At 40.3% G+C, this 17,767-nt stretch overlaps 1 protein-coding gene across 1 annotated transcript in view; it reads right to left on the reverse strand.

Annotated features, from left to right (window-relative positions):
- Window positions 1–17,767, reverse strand: part of LOC124525809 (cullin-4B-like) — a 120,456-nt gene that overhangs the window by 68,457 nt on the left and 34,232 nt on the right. The gene's annotated exons all lie outside the window — the stretch shown is intronic.

A 17,767-nucleotide genomic window follows, 5' to 3' on the forward strand; every position in this document is an offset into this window, starting at 1 on the left:
AAGAAGGAGAACGAGAAGGAGAAGGAGAAGGAGAAGGAGAAGGAGAAGGAGAAGGAGAAGAAGAAGAAGGAGGAGGAGGAGGAGGAGGAGGAGGAGGAGGAGAAGAAGAAGTAGGAGGAGGAGGAGAAGTAGGAGGAGGAGGAGAAGGAGAAGGAGAAGAAGAAGAAGAAGAAAGGAAAGTGAAAGGGATCACCAAAAATGGATTGCATTAAAAGAATCGTAAAGCTATCAAAACTTGTCAGTATCAAATTTTCCAAATTCTGGAATAAAATCAGGAACTTAAAACTAGGGAAAACACTTAATGAAGAAAGAAACTATGAAATAACACAACTTCCTGACATCTCACCTTCAACATCTAAATGTTCTCAGAAGCAGTTAAGGGAAGCAATTCAATGGATCCTCAATAATAATAAACCCCATGAAATGTGTGAAAGTCAAAAGGCAACAGGATAACATCTTTAAAGTGCTGGGCGGAAAAACTGTCCCCAAAAATTCTATATCCAGAAAAACCATTCTTTAAAAGTGAAGAAAAATTAGGAAATAAGAAGATAAACAAATGCTGAGATAGTTCTTTGCTAGTAGACCTGCCCTCTAAGAAAAACTAACGGGATTTCTTAGTGTTGAAATAAAAGAACAACAGGAAATAGTTTGAAGACATATTAAAAATGAACAAAAACATTCGTAAATATATTAGCACACATAAATATAAAGGCCAGTTTCTTCTAAGTATAGATTATAATTCCTTTTTACTATATATGATTTAGGAGACAAATGTAGTAAGCAATAAACATAAACCTATATTCATAAACATGGATGTGTAGAGATTCAATGTGAGACAAAAGCATAAAAGTGAAGGAATGGAACTGTATACAGCAGAGTTTTTGCATACAACTGAACCTAAGTCATTATCATTTCAAACTATATTTAATAACAAAGGTTCTCCTTACAATCCCCAAATCAATCAATAACAAAAGAATTTTAAAATACACAGACAATTAAATCACAGATGAATCTAAGGAGTGCACTGGAAAAAGTCAGCAGTAAAATCAGGCTGTAATGAAAGAACTTACATATACACATAAGACACATGAAAAGCAAACATTGTAATGGCAGAAGGCCTTTCTTGTCAATAATTAAGTGTACATGGAATAAACTCCCCAGTTGAAAGGTAGATATTGGCGAAACAAATTTTGAGAACCTAATCTACTATTTGGACTCCCTTTTGATCCAAAGACACAAACAATATTCAAAGAAAAAGGAAGGAACAAGATAGGCACACAAGTCGCACTAAAAGAGAGCTGCAGTGGCCCTACCACTATTAGACAAACTTGCCCTTGTTATAGTAGAAAAAGAAAAATGTCATATTTTAAAAAGGGTCAGTTTAGAGGTGCTTGGCTGGCTTAGTCTGTAGAATACCTGACTCTTGACCTCAGGGTTTTAGTTCAAGCCCCACAATGAGTATAGAGATTACTTTTAAAAAAGAGTCAATCTGTCAAGCAATAGAACAATTACAAATATATATACCTAAGATAGAGCTTTAAACCTTCTGAAGCAAAAATTCACACAAATGGGGGAGGAAGTTGTACAATAGTGGGATACTTTACTGGCCCACTTTAATAAACTGACATAACAAGTGGACAAACATGAAGAAAAAAACAGACAACAAAACAACATTTAAACTAGACCTAACAGATATATTAATAATCCACAGAACATCAGAGTGTACGTTTTTCTTAAGTTCACCCAGAACACTCTCAGGATTTTAGGCCACACAACTATCTGCAATAAAATGTAAAAGACTAAAATTACACAAAGTATATTATCTCACCACAATGGGACAAAACCAGAAATGATTTTCAGAAGGAAAAAGTGGAAAATTACAATTATGTGCAAATTAAACACATTCTTTAACAGCCAAACAAGTCACGTAGGAAATTAGAAAACAGATACAAATGAAAATTACAACACCATATACCAAAAGTTATAAAACGATGCAAGAGAGAGAAATTTATATCCATATATGCTTACATGAGGAAGACCTCAAGTCAAATAGCTAGCTTTATGCTTCAAGGAACCAGAAAAAGGAGAGAAAACTAAACAAAACTAGCATGGGAAGTAGAGAAGAAACAAATGAAAAGATAAAATCAAGAAAATGAAAGGAAATGAAAACTGAAATGAAAAATCAAGAGCATAAAACCAAATGCTTCACAGCAAATATAAACAAAACCGATAAATGATAATGAAATCAGCAACACTCTGGAATAGGTGGTCCTGGACCCAGGTCTCTCCACATAAAAACACGGATTAACAACCAACAGTCTAGTGTACTCTATAGAAAAATTTGAGAGGAAAACTTGGCAACACACGAACACACTTTTGAAAACCCTAGAACCTCTTGGGTGAGTCTGAAGTGCTACTTTCTGCACAAAAACTGGGAAAAGCTGCATCAAACAGTAATGCCAGCAATTTCACACTGACTATACATACTGTCCTCCCCCAGGCCGGAATAGTACCACACTGAGAGATGTACTCTGGACCTAGTTTTTCCAGTGGTAAAAAGATAGTTTAAGGCTGACACTTAGCTTTGCCAGTATTCATGGGTGGCCCCAGGAAGAAAACTACTCTCTATCATTTCCTAGGGAACACTGACAGACCACCTATGGTAAAGGCTGGACCATCTGTAAGCTAGTCACAAAGAAGGACACAGAGCTCACAGTAATCAAAGGTCAGATTATGGCAGAGGCATTGCATCCCAGACAGCACCCAGACAAGCAAATGCAACTGACTAACGAGTACAGCTGAGGTCACCAACCAGTGATTTGGTTTGGCTTGGAGCTGGGTCTGTGACCCTTCTGGGCAGAAAACCAGGCAAGCTGCCCACTGAACCACAGACTAGAACTTGAAGCCCCAGTCATCCAGGAAGCTTGACCATGCAGCACAGACTTTGACTCCGCCCGATCACACACAAAGCTAGCCACCAACCTAAATCTAACTATCTTATCTGGGAGACTGGTCAGCCACTCTGCTGAAAAACAACACACAGTGGCTCTGCTCTAATAGTCCTCTCACCTAATGCAGTGCACAATCTGAAACACCACTTCAGCCAGGTAAAAGAGCTGGTGGTCCCACTCAACCAGTGGCAAAGGTAGAGAGCCCAGCCAATGGTCTTGCCTGACAGTGGATTCCCACTTGGTGGCCTCTCCTGATCATGAAGCCCAGCATACCACGCTATCTAGCCACACAGTAAATCCAATCCTGGCAAAGGAGCACATCCTGTCTTTTGCCTAACCACAGAGGCATCTCAGCAGCCCTCGGAATAGTCAATGGATGTGCCCTGATGCAAGTCCAGCCTGTCCTCAGTGTTGGTGGTAACCCTGCCTGAGCAGAGACACCAGAAGTAGCCCTAATCACCCATGGATGTTCTACGCTGGCCTGTTCAGAAACCTCATATACATGGACTGGTAAAAACCTTGCCACCAAAGTAAACTTGTAAACCTTGTATGAGCTCATCACTTTCAAATACGCAGGTCTCACACACAACAATAAAAGAACAAGGAACAAGGGGCATGTGCCAACACCACAGAAGTTTTTAATGAAGTTAAATGAAAACAGGAAAACTTACATAAATGGGAGAATCAACACAAATAGAGGAATGATTTTAAAACCAAACTAGAACACCTAGAGCTAACGAATGCAATTACTGATTTGAAAAACTCAGCAGAGAGTTTAAACAACATATTCAATCAAGCATAAGAAAGAATCTGTGAGAGTCCTGGGAAGATGGCGGAGTAGGAGGATCCCCGGCTCACCTCATCCCAAAGACACACCAAGAAAACGGCCACATCAGTGGAACTAATCTGAAAATTACACAAAGACTGGCATCAATATTTTCCACAGTTTATCACAGACGAGGCCAACGCAGAAAACACAGGAGAATGAAGACTTTATTAGGACCAAACCTCTGGTGAGACTAACCAAAAAATGGAAGAACACCATAAGCATGGAGAAGCAAGAAGAGTAGGCACATACTAGGCACCCACAGCACAGGAGACCTGCACTAGAAGATAACTCACTATAACCTGTAGCTTTGAAAACCACCGGGTCTTAACTTTTAGCTACTATCTACATGGGCTTAATTAACTCCAGGTACTTTTAAAAATCAGTCGTCTTGGGGCGCCTGGGTGGCTCGGTCGGTTAAGCGTCCGACTTCGGCTCAGGTCATGATCTCACGGTCCGTGGGTTCGAGCCCCGTGTCGGGCTCTGTGCTGACAGCTCAGAGCCTGGAGCCTGTTTCAGATTCTGTGGCTCCCTCTATCTGTGACCCTCCCCCGTTCGTGCTCTGTCTCTCTCTGTCTCAAAAATAAAAATAAACATTAAAAATTTTTTTTTTTTTTAAAATCAGTCGTCTCAGTTACGGGAGAGCCAGAAAGTAGCAATAAATTGAGTGTGCTGTGCCTCTGTGACTCAGTTGGTTGGGCATCTGACTCTTGATTTTGGCTCAGGCCGTGATCTCTGAGGTCATGAGACTGAGTCCTGTGTCAGGCTCAGCACTAACTGTGGAGCCTGCTTAAATTCTCTCTCTTCCTCTGCTTCTCACCTCACTCATGCTCTCTTTTTCTCTAAGAAAGAAAGAAACTGAGTCTCCATCTTGAAGAGCAAGTATAAACAATAACCTGGATGAGATATAGCACAGAAGCAGGACTTCTGAAAGAGCCTGAGGTATATGGGAAGGAGATTTATTTACTAATCTCAGAACATGTCCTGGGAGTGGAGCAGAAATCTTAGGATGCTATGCCAAGAACGTAAATGTTAACAGATGCCATTTCTTTCCCATTCCCCGGTCGAGATACACAGAAGTTTATAGGAACTAGTGTGAACACTCTGCACCTATCTTTCTATCAGAAAGAGTTCCCCTGCCTCCGAGGGAAAGAGCTCCCCTGCTTCCAAGTTCCACTGTAGATCCACTCCATCCAACCTTCCTCACGTAGTAGGCATTCCTCCAAAGCAGCTCCGACACAACACACCCTGTCTCATCCATGAAATGCAGCTAGATGAGCATCAGAGATGAGCATCAAACCATTTTGAACACCTAGGAAATTGACCTGAGGATTAATGCAATAGTCTGCATAATTTGAGACAGAGAACTTAGCAGGTACATTGTATGGAGAGATTAACCAGCGGAGAGATGCCACAGAGTCTCCTATGTGGAGGGAAGGGAGAAAAGAGAAAAGGGGACAGTGTAGCATATCAGGATCATGCAAGAAAACCAACCCCCGCCCCCCCCCCCCCCGCACCGCCGCCGCCCAAAAGTAGCTGAAGAGAAAAACAAGAGTGAAAAAACTCAGAGAGGACTGGACAAAAATTCTGTTTCCCAAAACCACTGACGGAGAGAAATGAGAGGGTTTCAATACCACAGGATTCTATAGAGTGGAGCACAGTGTCTGAGGTTTGAAGCTTAATACCAGGCAGTGCTCTGGTGAGAAAGTACCTGGCAGTGCTCTGGTGAGAACGTCCATGAGTAGACAGAGGGGTCTGATGGGTCCACGTGCCACAAGGGGAAAAGTGGCACCCATGCTTGGAGGGCATTTGGTAGAAGCCATACAGCCTCCCCACAGGCAAAAGTCCCAGCAGACCCTGGAGAGCAGCCACATTTGCTGGTATTGCAACAAAGATACCATAGTGCGGTGAAAACGGGCACCAGCTGTATGTTGTGAATACGCCATTAACTCTAAATATACACTGCTGCACGATCACATGAATGTCTTGTAATTGAGCCAGGGTACTGGCCATTGCTCAAAGAGAACTGCCCCAGAGAATCAGTACAAACAGACCCCAAAGGCACCAGGGTCTCTGAAATGTGGGGTTTTCAACACAGCCCCATCTGAGATAGAAGTCTGGAAGGAGACACCACCTGGCAGGCAGGTATCTTGGACCCAGAGTAGAGGTGGGGAGTGGACAAAAGCACCAGACAGAGGAAGGATGCTTGACTGTGGGACGTGAGAGCGTGAAGTTTGCCTTCCAGAGACTAGGCAACTGAATAAAGCCATTTTTTCTCCTCTAGAGCATGTGAAAACTCACACACAGATCAAGCCCAGTAGGCTAAGCAGTGCCATCAAGTGGAGAACAGAGCTGTTATACCAAGCCCTGCTAACTGTGCTCTCCATATACATCCTCAAGAAGACCAGCACAAATTCCTTCTACCTTCTTATTAGACTACGGACTATAGTGTTCTGCACCAGGGAAACTAGATGTAACTGTTTGCTGTTTCACTTATTTGTTGACTTTCTTTCCTTCTGTTTTTGTTTGTGTTCTTTTTCTATTTCTATATCAGAAACAAATTACGTTTTATTTTTAAAATTTTTATTCTGCTCTACTATTTAATTTTTTTTAGTTTTTAATTTTTTTAACTTTTTCCCTTTCTTTTTTTACTCTATTCTATTAAGTTTTTCTCAACAAGAAGACCAAAACACACCTAGGATCTAGATTCCTTTATTTATTTCCTTTTTAAATTTTTAATTTAAATTTTTTATTTTACTACATTTTTTCTTCCTCTAAAATGACAAGACAGAGGAATTCACCCCCATAAAACACCGGGAAAAACAAGATGGCAGGTATTTAATCAATACAGGTATAAGTAAAATGTCGGAACTAGAATTTAAAATCATGATTATATGAATACGAGCTGAGTGGGGAAAAAAAAAAAAGAAAAGCATAGAACACAGGAGAATCCCTTAATGCAGAAAGAAAAGAACTAAAACCTAGGCAGGCCAAAACTAAAAATTCGCTAACCAAGACGCAATCTCACACGAATGCCGTGACAGCCGAGAATGGATGAAGCAAAACAGCATACAGAAGATAAAATTATGGAAAATAATTAAGCAGGGAAAAAAGGTAAACAAAACCAAAAGATCACTAGAAAGACTTAGAGAAACCAACAACTTATTAAAAAGGAATAACATCTGAGTCAAAGGAGTCCCAGAAGATGAAGAGACAGGAAAATGGGCAGAAGGTTTATAGGAGCAAATTGTATCTGAACACTTCCCTAATCTGGAGGACAGACATAAAAATCCAAGAAGCACCGAGAACTCCCATTACATTCAAGAAAAACTGACCATTACACACGCATATCATAGTCAAAATCACAAAATATAAGACAAGAATTTGAAAGCAGCAAGGGGAAAAGCGTTTAACCTACATGGGAAGACATATCAGGTTCCCAGCAGGTATGTCACAGAAACATGGAAGACGAGAAACGAGTGAAAGGATATATTAAATGTGCTGAATACCAGATATTCTTTATACAGCAAAACTGTCATTCAGAATAGGAGAGATGCAGAGTTTCCCATAAAAACAAAAACTTAAATGAGTTTGTGAAACCACTAAATCAGCCCTGCAAGAAATTTTAAGGGGGACTCTGAATGGAGAAAAAACAAATCAAAACAAAATAAAAAGACCAAATCAACAAAGACTACAAAGGAACAGAGATCATCACAAAAATACCACTTTTATAAGTAACACTATGACACTAAATTGACACCTTTCAATAATTATTCTAGATGTAAATGGACCAAAATGCTCCAATAAAAGGACGTATGGTATCAGAATGGGTAAAAAAACAAGACCCATCTGTATACTGCCTACAAGAGACTCACTTTGCTCCTAAAGACACCTACACGCTGAAAGAAGGGGGCTGGAGAACCATGTATCAAGCTAATGGTCATTAAAAGAAAGCTGGAGTAGGCGTACTTATGTCAAACTAGATTTTAAAACAAAAACTATGAAAAGAGATGAAGTGAATTATAATTAAGGTACCATTCATCAAGAAGACCTAACAATTGTAAATATTTACGCCACCAGTGTGACAGCACCCAAATATGTAATGTCATTTTAATGACAAATGTAAGAAACTCGTTGAGAAAAGCACCGTAATTGTAGGGGATTTTAACCCTCAACCTACATCAATGGACACATGATCTAAGCAGAAAATGAAGGAAACAATGGCTTTGAATAACACACTGGGCTAGATGGACTTAACAGATACATTCAGAATATTTCATCCTAAAGGAGCAAAATACACATTCTTTTCAAGTGCACGTGGAACATTCTGTAGAACAGATTACATAATGGGTTACAAATCAGCCTTCATGAGATACAAAAAAAAAAATACCGAGTTAAGACCATGCATATTTTTCAGATCCCAACACCATGAAACACAAAATCCACCACAAGAAAAATTTGGTGCGGCCACAAAACTTGGAGATTAAAGAACATCCTAAAGAATCAATGGCTTAGGGGAGGAGGGGACAACATGGTGGAGAAGTACTTCCTGCGACTCTCAAACAAAGAAGTGCACAAGCCGAGGGACTTTGAACACCAAAGCCTGGAGGAAAAGAGGCTGAATCTACCAGGAAGAAAATGGGAAAGTTGGAGAAAAACATAGGTGGGTGACTGTGAACTGAGGGAGATAAAAAAGCCGACGTGGGCATGGAGGGGAGGGTCCCCCTTCTGCGGAGAGACAAAGGGAAAGGAAAGAGCAGCTAGGGAAGTGTAGGACCATATCCGGACAGGAGAAAGACCTCAGACTGAGATGGAGAGGGATCTGATCTCTAAACGTGGGGTTTTCTTCGGACTGGGGCTGGCTCCCTGTTCCCGGACAGGGGGAGGAGGGCAGCCAAGGCCTGGGTGTGGTGGTTAATCAGGGGCTCAGTCCCCAGTTGGGACCAAGTGGTTCCCTCCCTGGAGGGCTGAGCGATAGTACAAAGCCTGCCTGCAGCTGCCACCCCCAGGCTCAGTGGCTAGGCTGAGGACACAGTCTGCAGTAGGAAAAGGCGGCTGTCTCCCTGGAGTGCTGTGGTAAAGACAAAGCCTGCCTGTGTCTGCCGGAGTCTGCAAGGGCGGTGGCTCAGTCCGCAGGAGGAAAAGGCAGTCCTCCCTGAAGCGTGGCGGCACAAAGCCAGCTGGAGCCACATATTGGACCACACTGAGAGGCGCCTCCCCGGTGCCAGAGCGCAGGGAAGCAGGACTTTGAATCCTAGCCAAGCACAGGGCCGGGGGAGTTAGTGGAGCAAGAAGGACCGCCCCATCTATGCCAGCGGCACAGTAAGGAGGACTCAAACAAAGTCCACTGAGTCTGGTCCCTGGAGAAGAGACTGGGGGATTGCCATTCCCCCCCCCCCCCCACCACCACCACCATCAAGGCAGGGCCTCAAGGATCACCCCTGGGGCCCACAGTGGAGGGAGGTGGGTCCAGATTATACCAAACCACACTCCTTAGCACTGGGTAACCACCAGAGCGGCACAGACCCTGTGGAAAACTCCCCCCGACAAGCACTTCAGCACTGCCTGGATTAACTCTAGATCAATTCTGGTGATATAGATATATTCTCCCCCCACCTCCATTTCTCCTCCTTATCTCTTCCCTCCCCTAGGCTGGTTACTCTGTTTATTGGTGTGTCTAAACAGACACATTTAATCCATTGTCTTGATACATGTTCTACACCTCCTTCTTTTTACATCCCTTTCTCTCTCTCTGCAATAAATCAAGCCATATAGGTTCTCTGTCTGGGTAACTGTATCTTCGTTTCGTTTCCCTGCCTCCTCCTTTATTTTCCTTTCTCTCTATGGATTAAGCCTTTTAGTCTCTCTGCCTAGTCAACGTTTAGTTTTTCTTCCTCCCACACTCCTATCATTTCTCTTCTTGGATGTGCTCTTCCCTCATCAACGCCTCCACCCTCTAATTTATTTCTAGTGGGTCATTTTCAGTTTGTTTTTTTAGTCTTTAGTGTTTTGATTTTATTTGTTTCCTTGTGCTGTTTGTCTGTTTCTTCCGTGCTTGAGTGGTCTTGTCTCCTGTTTGTCTGTTTTCCTTTATCGGTTACTCAAAGGAACAAATCAAAGCACGCCTGGTGTAGGGTCCAAAATATCACTATCTGTAGGGTAATAAAATAACCAAAGTCACAACAACAGAGAGCGAGTACCAATCTCCAGAAAACACCCCCTGAAGGGCCAGACCCTGGACAGTGTATGACCCTCCTTTAATATAGCAGTGCTCGCAGGTGCAGAGCACACAGCAAGCTTTTAAAATGCATAAGGGACAGTAAAATACCCAAAATGAGGAAACAGAAGAATTCTCCTAAAAAGATATTCCTGGAGGTAGAGACGGCTAATGAGTTGATCAAAACCGACTTAAGCAACATAACTGAACAAGAATTTAGAATAATAGTCATAAATATTGCTAGCTTGAAAAAAGCAGAGAAGACAGCAGAGAATCTATTGTTACAGAGATCGAGGGACTAAAATATAGTCATGAGGAATTAAAAATGCCCCCTACCAATAAAAAAGGAATTAAATGAAGTGTAAAACACAAGGGAGGCAGCCACAGAGCGGACTGGAGACAGAGGGGAGAAAAGGGGAAGTAGAAGATAAAATTATGGAAAAGGAGGAAGTTGAGAAAAAGAGAGAGAGAAAAAGATCCGGGATTATGAGGGGAGAATTAGAGAACTAAGAGATGCAATCAAATGGAACAATATCCATAGCATAGGAATTCCAGAAGAGGAAGAAGAGAGAGAAAGGGGCTGAAGGCGTCCTTGAACAAATCATAGCTGAGACTTCCTTGCTCGGGGGAAGGAAGCAGGCATTGAAATCCAAGAGGCACAGAGAACCCACTTCAGACATAACTTAAATTGATCTTCTGCGCAACATATCACAGTGAAACTGGCAAAATACAAGGATAAAGAGAAAATTCTGAAAGCAGCTAGGAATAAACATGCTCTAACATATAAAGACAGACCGATAAAACTCGTGACTGATCTGTCTACTGAAACTTGGCAGGCCAGAAAGGAAAGGCAGGAAATCTTCAATGTGATGAACAGAAAAAATATGCAGCCAAGAATCCTTTATCCAGAAAGTCTGTCACTCAGAATAGAAGGAGATATAAAGGTTTTCCCAAACAAACAAACAAACAAACAAACAAACAAACAAACAAACAAACAAACAAAATGAAGGAATACATCACCACTAAACCAGCCCTACAAGAGATCCTAAGAGGGTAAGTGAAATGCGGCAAGGACCACAAAGGACCAGAGACACCACCACAAGCATGAAACCTACCAATAACACACTGACTCTAAACCTGTATCTTTCAAATATAACACTGAATGTAAATGGAAACACACAGGGTATCAGAATGCTTGAAAAGAAAAACAAAAAAAAAGAAAACCCAAGACCCATCTATTTGCTATCTACAAGAGACTCATTTTAGGCCTGAGGACACCTTCAGATTGAAGTGACATTGAAAGATGGAGAACTATCATGCTACTGGAAGTCAAAAGAAAGCTTGAGTAGCCATACTTATATCAGAAAAACTAGACATTAAATTAAAACTAAGAAGAAATGAAGAAAGGCATTATATAATAATTACAGGGTCTATACATAAGGAAGAGCTAACAATTATAAATGTCTATGCACCAAATTCTGGAGCCCCCAAATATCTAAAACAATGAATCACAAACATAAGCAACCTTATTGATAAGAATGTGATAATGGCAGGGGGAGTTTAATACCCCACATGCAACAAAGGATTGATCATCTACACAGGATCAAAAAGCAGAAAGGGCCCTGAATGATCCATTGGACCAGACGGACTTGACCGATATATTTAGAACTCTGCATTCCAAAGCAACAGAATATACTTTCTTCTCGAGTGCACATGGAACTTTCTCCAAGATACATGACATACTGGGTCACAACACAGTCCTTAATAAGTATAAAGATCATACCATGCACACTTTCAGGTCATAATGCTAGGAAACTTGAAATCGACCATAAGAAAAAGTCTGGAAAACCTCCAAAAGCACGGACGTTAAAGAACACCCTACTAAAGAATGAACGGGTCAACCAGGCGATTAGTGAAGGAACTGAAAAATATATGGAAACAAATCTAAATGAAAATACAACAATCCAAATGCTTTGGGATGCAGCGAAGGCAGTCCTGAGAGGAAAATACATTGCAATCCAGGCCTATGTCAAGAAACAAGAAAATGCCAAATACAAAATCTAACAGCACACCTAAAGGAACTAGAAGCAGAACAGCAAAAGCACTCCAAACCCCGCAGAAGAAGAGAAATGATAAAGATCAGAGCAGAAATAAACAATATAGAATCTAAAAAACTGTAGAGCAGATCAATGCAAACAAGAGCTGTTTGTTTTTTGGAAAAAGAAACAAAATTGATAAACCTCTAGCCAGGCTTCTCAAAAAGAAAAGGGAGATGACCCAAATAGATAAAATCATGAATGAAAATGGAATTATGACAACCAATCCCTCAGAAATACAAGCAATTATCAGGGAATGCTATGAAAAATGATTTGCCAACAAACTGGATACCCTGGAAGAAATGGACATATTCCTAAGCACCCACACACTTCCAAAACTGAAACAGGAAGAAATAGAAAACTTGAATAGACCCGTAACCAGCAAAGAAATTGAATCACTTATCAAAAATCTCCCAGCAAATAAGAGTCCAGGACCAGATGGCTTCCGAGGGGAATTCTACAAGACGTTTAAAGCAGAGATAATACCTATCCTTCTCAAGCTGTTCAAAAAAATAGAAAGGGAGGGGCGCCTGGGTGGCGCAGTCGGTTAAGCGTCCGACTTCAGCCAGGTCACGATCTCGCGGTCCGTGAGTTCGAGCCCCGCGTCGGGCTCTGGGCTGATGGCTCAGAGCCTGGAGCCTGTTTCCGATTCTGTGTCTCCCTCTCTCTCTGCCCCTCCCCAGTTCATGCTCTGTCTCTCTCTGTCCCAAAAATAAATAAACGTTGAAAAAAAAAATAGAAAGGGAAGGAAAACTTCCAGACTCATTCTATGAAGCCACCATTACTTTGATTCCCAAATGAGACAGAGATCCAGCAAAAACAAAACAAAACAAAACAAAACAAAACAAAACAAAACAAAACTACAGGCTAATATCCCTGATGAATATGGACGCACAAATTCTCAACAAGGTACTAGCAAATCAAATTCTACAGCATATAAAAATAATTATTCACCATGATCAAGTGGAATTCATTCCTGGGCTGCAGGGCTGGTTGACATTCGTATATCAATCAATGTCATACATCACATTAACCAAAGAAAAGAAAAGAACCATATGATCCTGTCAACCGATGCAGAAAAAGCATTTGACAAAATTCAGCATCCTTTCTAAATAAAAACGCTCGGAAATGTCACGATAGAAGGAACATACTTAAACATCATAAAAGCCATTTATGAAAAGCCCACAGCTAATATCATCCTCAATGCGGAAACACTGAGAGGTTTCCCCCTGAGATCAGTAACAGGACAGGGATGTTCACTCTCACCGCTGTTATTTAACGTAGTGTTGGAAGTTGTAGCATCAGCAATCAGACAGCAAAAGGAAACCAAAGGCATCAAAAGTGGCAAAGTTAAAGTCAAGCTTTCACTTTTGCAGATGACATAATAACCCTACATGGAAAACCCAAGAGACTCCACCAAAGGCTGCCAGAATGGATACATGAATTCAGCAAAGTCGCAGGATACAAAATCGATGTACAGACATCAAGTGCATTTTTATACACCAATAATTAACCAACATAAAGAGAAATAAAGAAACTGAACCCATTCACAATTGCACCAAGAATCATAAAATACCTAGGAATAAACCTAACCAAAGATGTAAAAGACGTGTATGCTGAAAACTATTGAAAGCTGATGAAGGAAACTGAAGAAGATGCAAAGAAATGGAAACCATCCCGAGCTCATGGATTCGCAGAGTAAATATTGTTGAAATGTCAATACTACCCAAAGCAGTCTACGCATTCAATGCAATCCCAATCCCAATCAAAATTCTTCTCGAAGCTAGAATAAGGAATCCTAAAATTTGTATGGAACCACAAAAGACCCCGAACAGCCAAAGTAATATTGAAGAAGAAGACTGAAGCGGGAGGCGTCACAATCCCAGACTTTAGCCTCTACAAAGCTGTAATCGTCAAGACAGTATGGTATTGGCACAAAAACAGACACATAGACCAAGGAAATAGAATAGAAATCCCAGAACTGGACCCACAAATGCATGCTCAACTAATCTTTGACAAAGCAGGGAAGAATATCCAATGAAAAACAGACGGTCTCTCTAACAAATCGTGCTGGGAGAACTGGACAGAAACATGCAGAAGAATTAAACTAGACCATTTTCTTACACCATTCACAAAAATAAACTCAAAATGGGTGGAGGACCTGACTGTGAGACAGGAAACCATCAAAACCTTAGAGGAGAAAGCAGGAAAAAAAACCTCTCTGACCTCAGCTGCAACAATTTCTTACTCAACGCATCTCAAAAGGCAAGGGAATTAAAAGCAAAAATGAACTATTGGGACCTCGTGTAGACAGAGAGCTTCTGCACTTCAAAGGAAACAATCAACAAAAATAGAAGGCAACCAACGGAATGGGAAAAGATATTTATAATGACGTATCGGACAAAGGGCTAGTACCCAAAATCTATAATGAACTCACCAGACTCCATACCTGGAAAACAAATAATCCAGTGAGGAAATGAGCAGAAGACATGAATAGACACTTTTCTAAAGAAGACATCCATGTGGCCAACAGGCACATGAAAAGATGCTCAACATGACTCCTCATCAGGGAAATACAAATCAAAACCACACTCAGATACCACCTCTCTCCAGTCAGAGTGGCTAAAATGAGCAAATCAGGAGGCTACAGATGCTAGAGAGGATGTGGAGAAATGGGAACTCTCTTGCACTGTCGGTGGGAATGCAAACTGGTGTAGCTGCTCTGGAAAACAGTGTGGAGGTTCCTCAAAAAATTAAAAATAGAACTACCCTATGACCCAACAATAGCACTGCTAGGAATTTACCCAAGGGTTACAGGAGTAATGATGCATAGGGGCACTTGTACCCCAACGTTTATAGCAGCACTTTCAACAATAGCCGCATTATGGAAAGAGCCTAAGTGTCCATCAACTGACAAATGGATAAAGAAGATGTGGTTTATATATACAATGGGATACTACTTGGCAATGAGAAAGAATGAAATCTGGCCATTTGTGGCAAGGTGGATGGAGCTGGAGAGTATTATGCTAAGTGAAATGAAGTCAGGCAGAGAAAGACAAACACCATTATGTTTCAATCATATGTGGATCCTGAGAAACTTAACAGAAGACCATGGGTGATGAGAAGGGGCAAAAAAAGTTACAGGGAGGGAAGCAGGGAAACCATGAGACTCTTAAATACTGAGAACAATCTGAGGGTTGATTGGGGGTGGGGGAGAGGGGAAAGTGGGTCATGGGCATTGACGGGGGCACCTGTTGGGATGAGCACTGGTATTGTACAGATATCAATTTAAAAATAAATTGTATACATATGTATAAATGAATATAGTTATATACGTATGTATAAATAAATATAAATGTGTAAAAATATATATTTATTTTATACATAAACATATATTCACAAATACATAAAATATGAAGGGAATTCATAAATTATATATTTATAAATAGAATCCAAGTTATATACATAACTTGAGAGAGAGGGAGAGAATCAAAGGGTTAACCTAGAAATTCACGACCAAATTAAAAAGCAAATCAAAAAGTATATGGAAGCCTAAGTACATGAAAACACAACAGTTCAAAATTCTGGGATGCAGGAAGCACACAGCAATTCAAACATTCCTAAAGAAGGAAGAAACATCTCAAAAACACCTTATACCTAAAGGAGTTGGCTAAAAGAAATAATGCTCAAAATCCAGCACAGGAAGAGACATAATAAAGATTAGAGCAGAAATCAATGGTACTGAAATAACAAAAAAAAGTACAACAGATCAACAAAACCAGGAACTGGTTCTCTGAAAGAATGAACACAATTGATAAAGCCCAGACTGGTCAAAAAGAAAACAGAAAGGACCCAAATACATAAAGTCACAAATAAAACAGGAGAGATCAAAATCACAAATGAAAGAGGAGGTATCACAACCAACACCACAGACACGCAAATAATAATTAGTGACTATTATAGGAAATTATATGCCAACAAATTGGGCAATCTGGAAAAAAATGGACAAATTCCAATAAAGACACAAACTAACAACACTGAAAGAGCAATAGAAAATTTGAACCAAATCACAGCCAGTAAAGACACTGAATAAGTAATACAAAATTTCCCAAAAAACCGAAAGTCCAAAGACAGATGGCTCCCCAAGGGCATGCTACCAACATTTCAAGAAGAGTTAATAAGGAAAACGTCCATATTCATTCTATGAATCCAGCATCACCTAGATTTTAAAACCCTAAAAAACAAAAAACACTAAAAAGGAAAACTACAGACCAATTTCCCTGACGAACATGGATGCAAAAACTCTCAACACGACACTAGGAAAACAAATGCAATAATACATTAAAAGAATTATTCACCATGATCGAGTGGAATTTATTCCTGGACTGCAAGACTGGCTCACTATCTGCAATTATCTCAATGTGATACACTCCATCAAAAAGGGAAAGGATAAGAACTATATGATCCTCTCAACAGATGCAGAAAAAGCGTTTGACAAAATACAACATCTTTTCTTAATGAAAACTCAAAAGAAAGTAGAGATAGAATTAACATTCCTCAACAATATAAAGGCCATAAACAAAATATCCACACCTATTATCATCCTCAATGGGGAAGAACGTAGGGTATTCCCCCTAAAGTCAGGAACATGACAGGGATGTCCGCTCTCACCACTGTTGTTCAATACGGTGTTGGAAGTGCAAGCCTCAGCAATCAGACAACAAAAAAGAACAGACGGCATACAAACTGGCCAGAAAGAAGTCAAAATTCACTTTCACAGATTACATGACACTCTATGTAGAACTCTTGAAAATCTCCACCAAAAAATGTTAAAACTGACTGGAATTAAGCACAGATGCCAGATATAAGTCAACGCAAAGAAACTGGCTGCATTTCTATACACCAATAATAAAGCAGAAGAGAAATCAAGGAATCAATCTCATATACAATTGCACCAAAAACCATAAAATACCTAGGAATAAACCAAACCAAATAGGTAAAATATCCAATATGATGAAAAGTATAGGAAGTTGATGAAAAGAAATAGAAAACACAAAGAAATGGGAAAATATTCCATGCTCCTGAACTGAGAAAACAAATATTGTTAAAATGTCGATTCTACCCAAAGCAATCTATGCAGTCAATTCAATCCCTATCAAACTAACCCCAGAAACATTCAGAGAGCTAGAACAGACAATTCTAAAATGTTTACAGGACCAGAAAAGACCCCAAATAATCAAAGTAATGTTATAAAAGAAAACCAAAACTAGACGTACCACAACTCTGGACTTCAAGGTATACTGCCAAGCTGTAATCATCAATACAGTATGGTACTGCACAAACACAGACACATGGATCAATGGAATAGAAAAGAAAACCCATAAGCGGACCCACAAATGTATGGCTAACTAATGTTTTACAAACAGGAAATTGTATCCAATGGAAAAAAGACAGTCTTTTCAGCAAATGGTGTTGGGAAAACTGGACAGCAACGTTCAGAAGAATGAACCTGGACCTCTCTCTTACTGTAAATACATGAAAATGAACTCAAGTGGATGAAAGACCCAAATGTAAGACAGGAAGCCATCAAATCCTAGAAGAAAACACAGGCAACAACCATTCTGACCTTGGCTGCACCAACTTCTTAGATATTTTTCCAGAGGCAAGGGAAACAAAA

This window comes from Lynx rufus, unplaced genomic scaffold (genome assembly GCF_022079265.1).
Source record: "Lynx rufus isolate CCGP_SWC_20201006 ecotype Redwood Valley unplaced genomic scaffold, mLynRuf1.p SCAF_48, whole genome shotgun sequence".
Classification (NCBI taxonomy): Eukaryota; Metazoa; Chordata; class Mammalia; order Carnivora; family Felidae; genus Lynx; species Lynx rufus.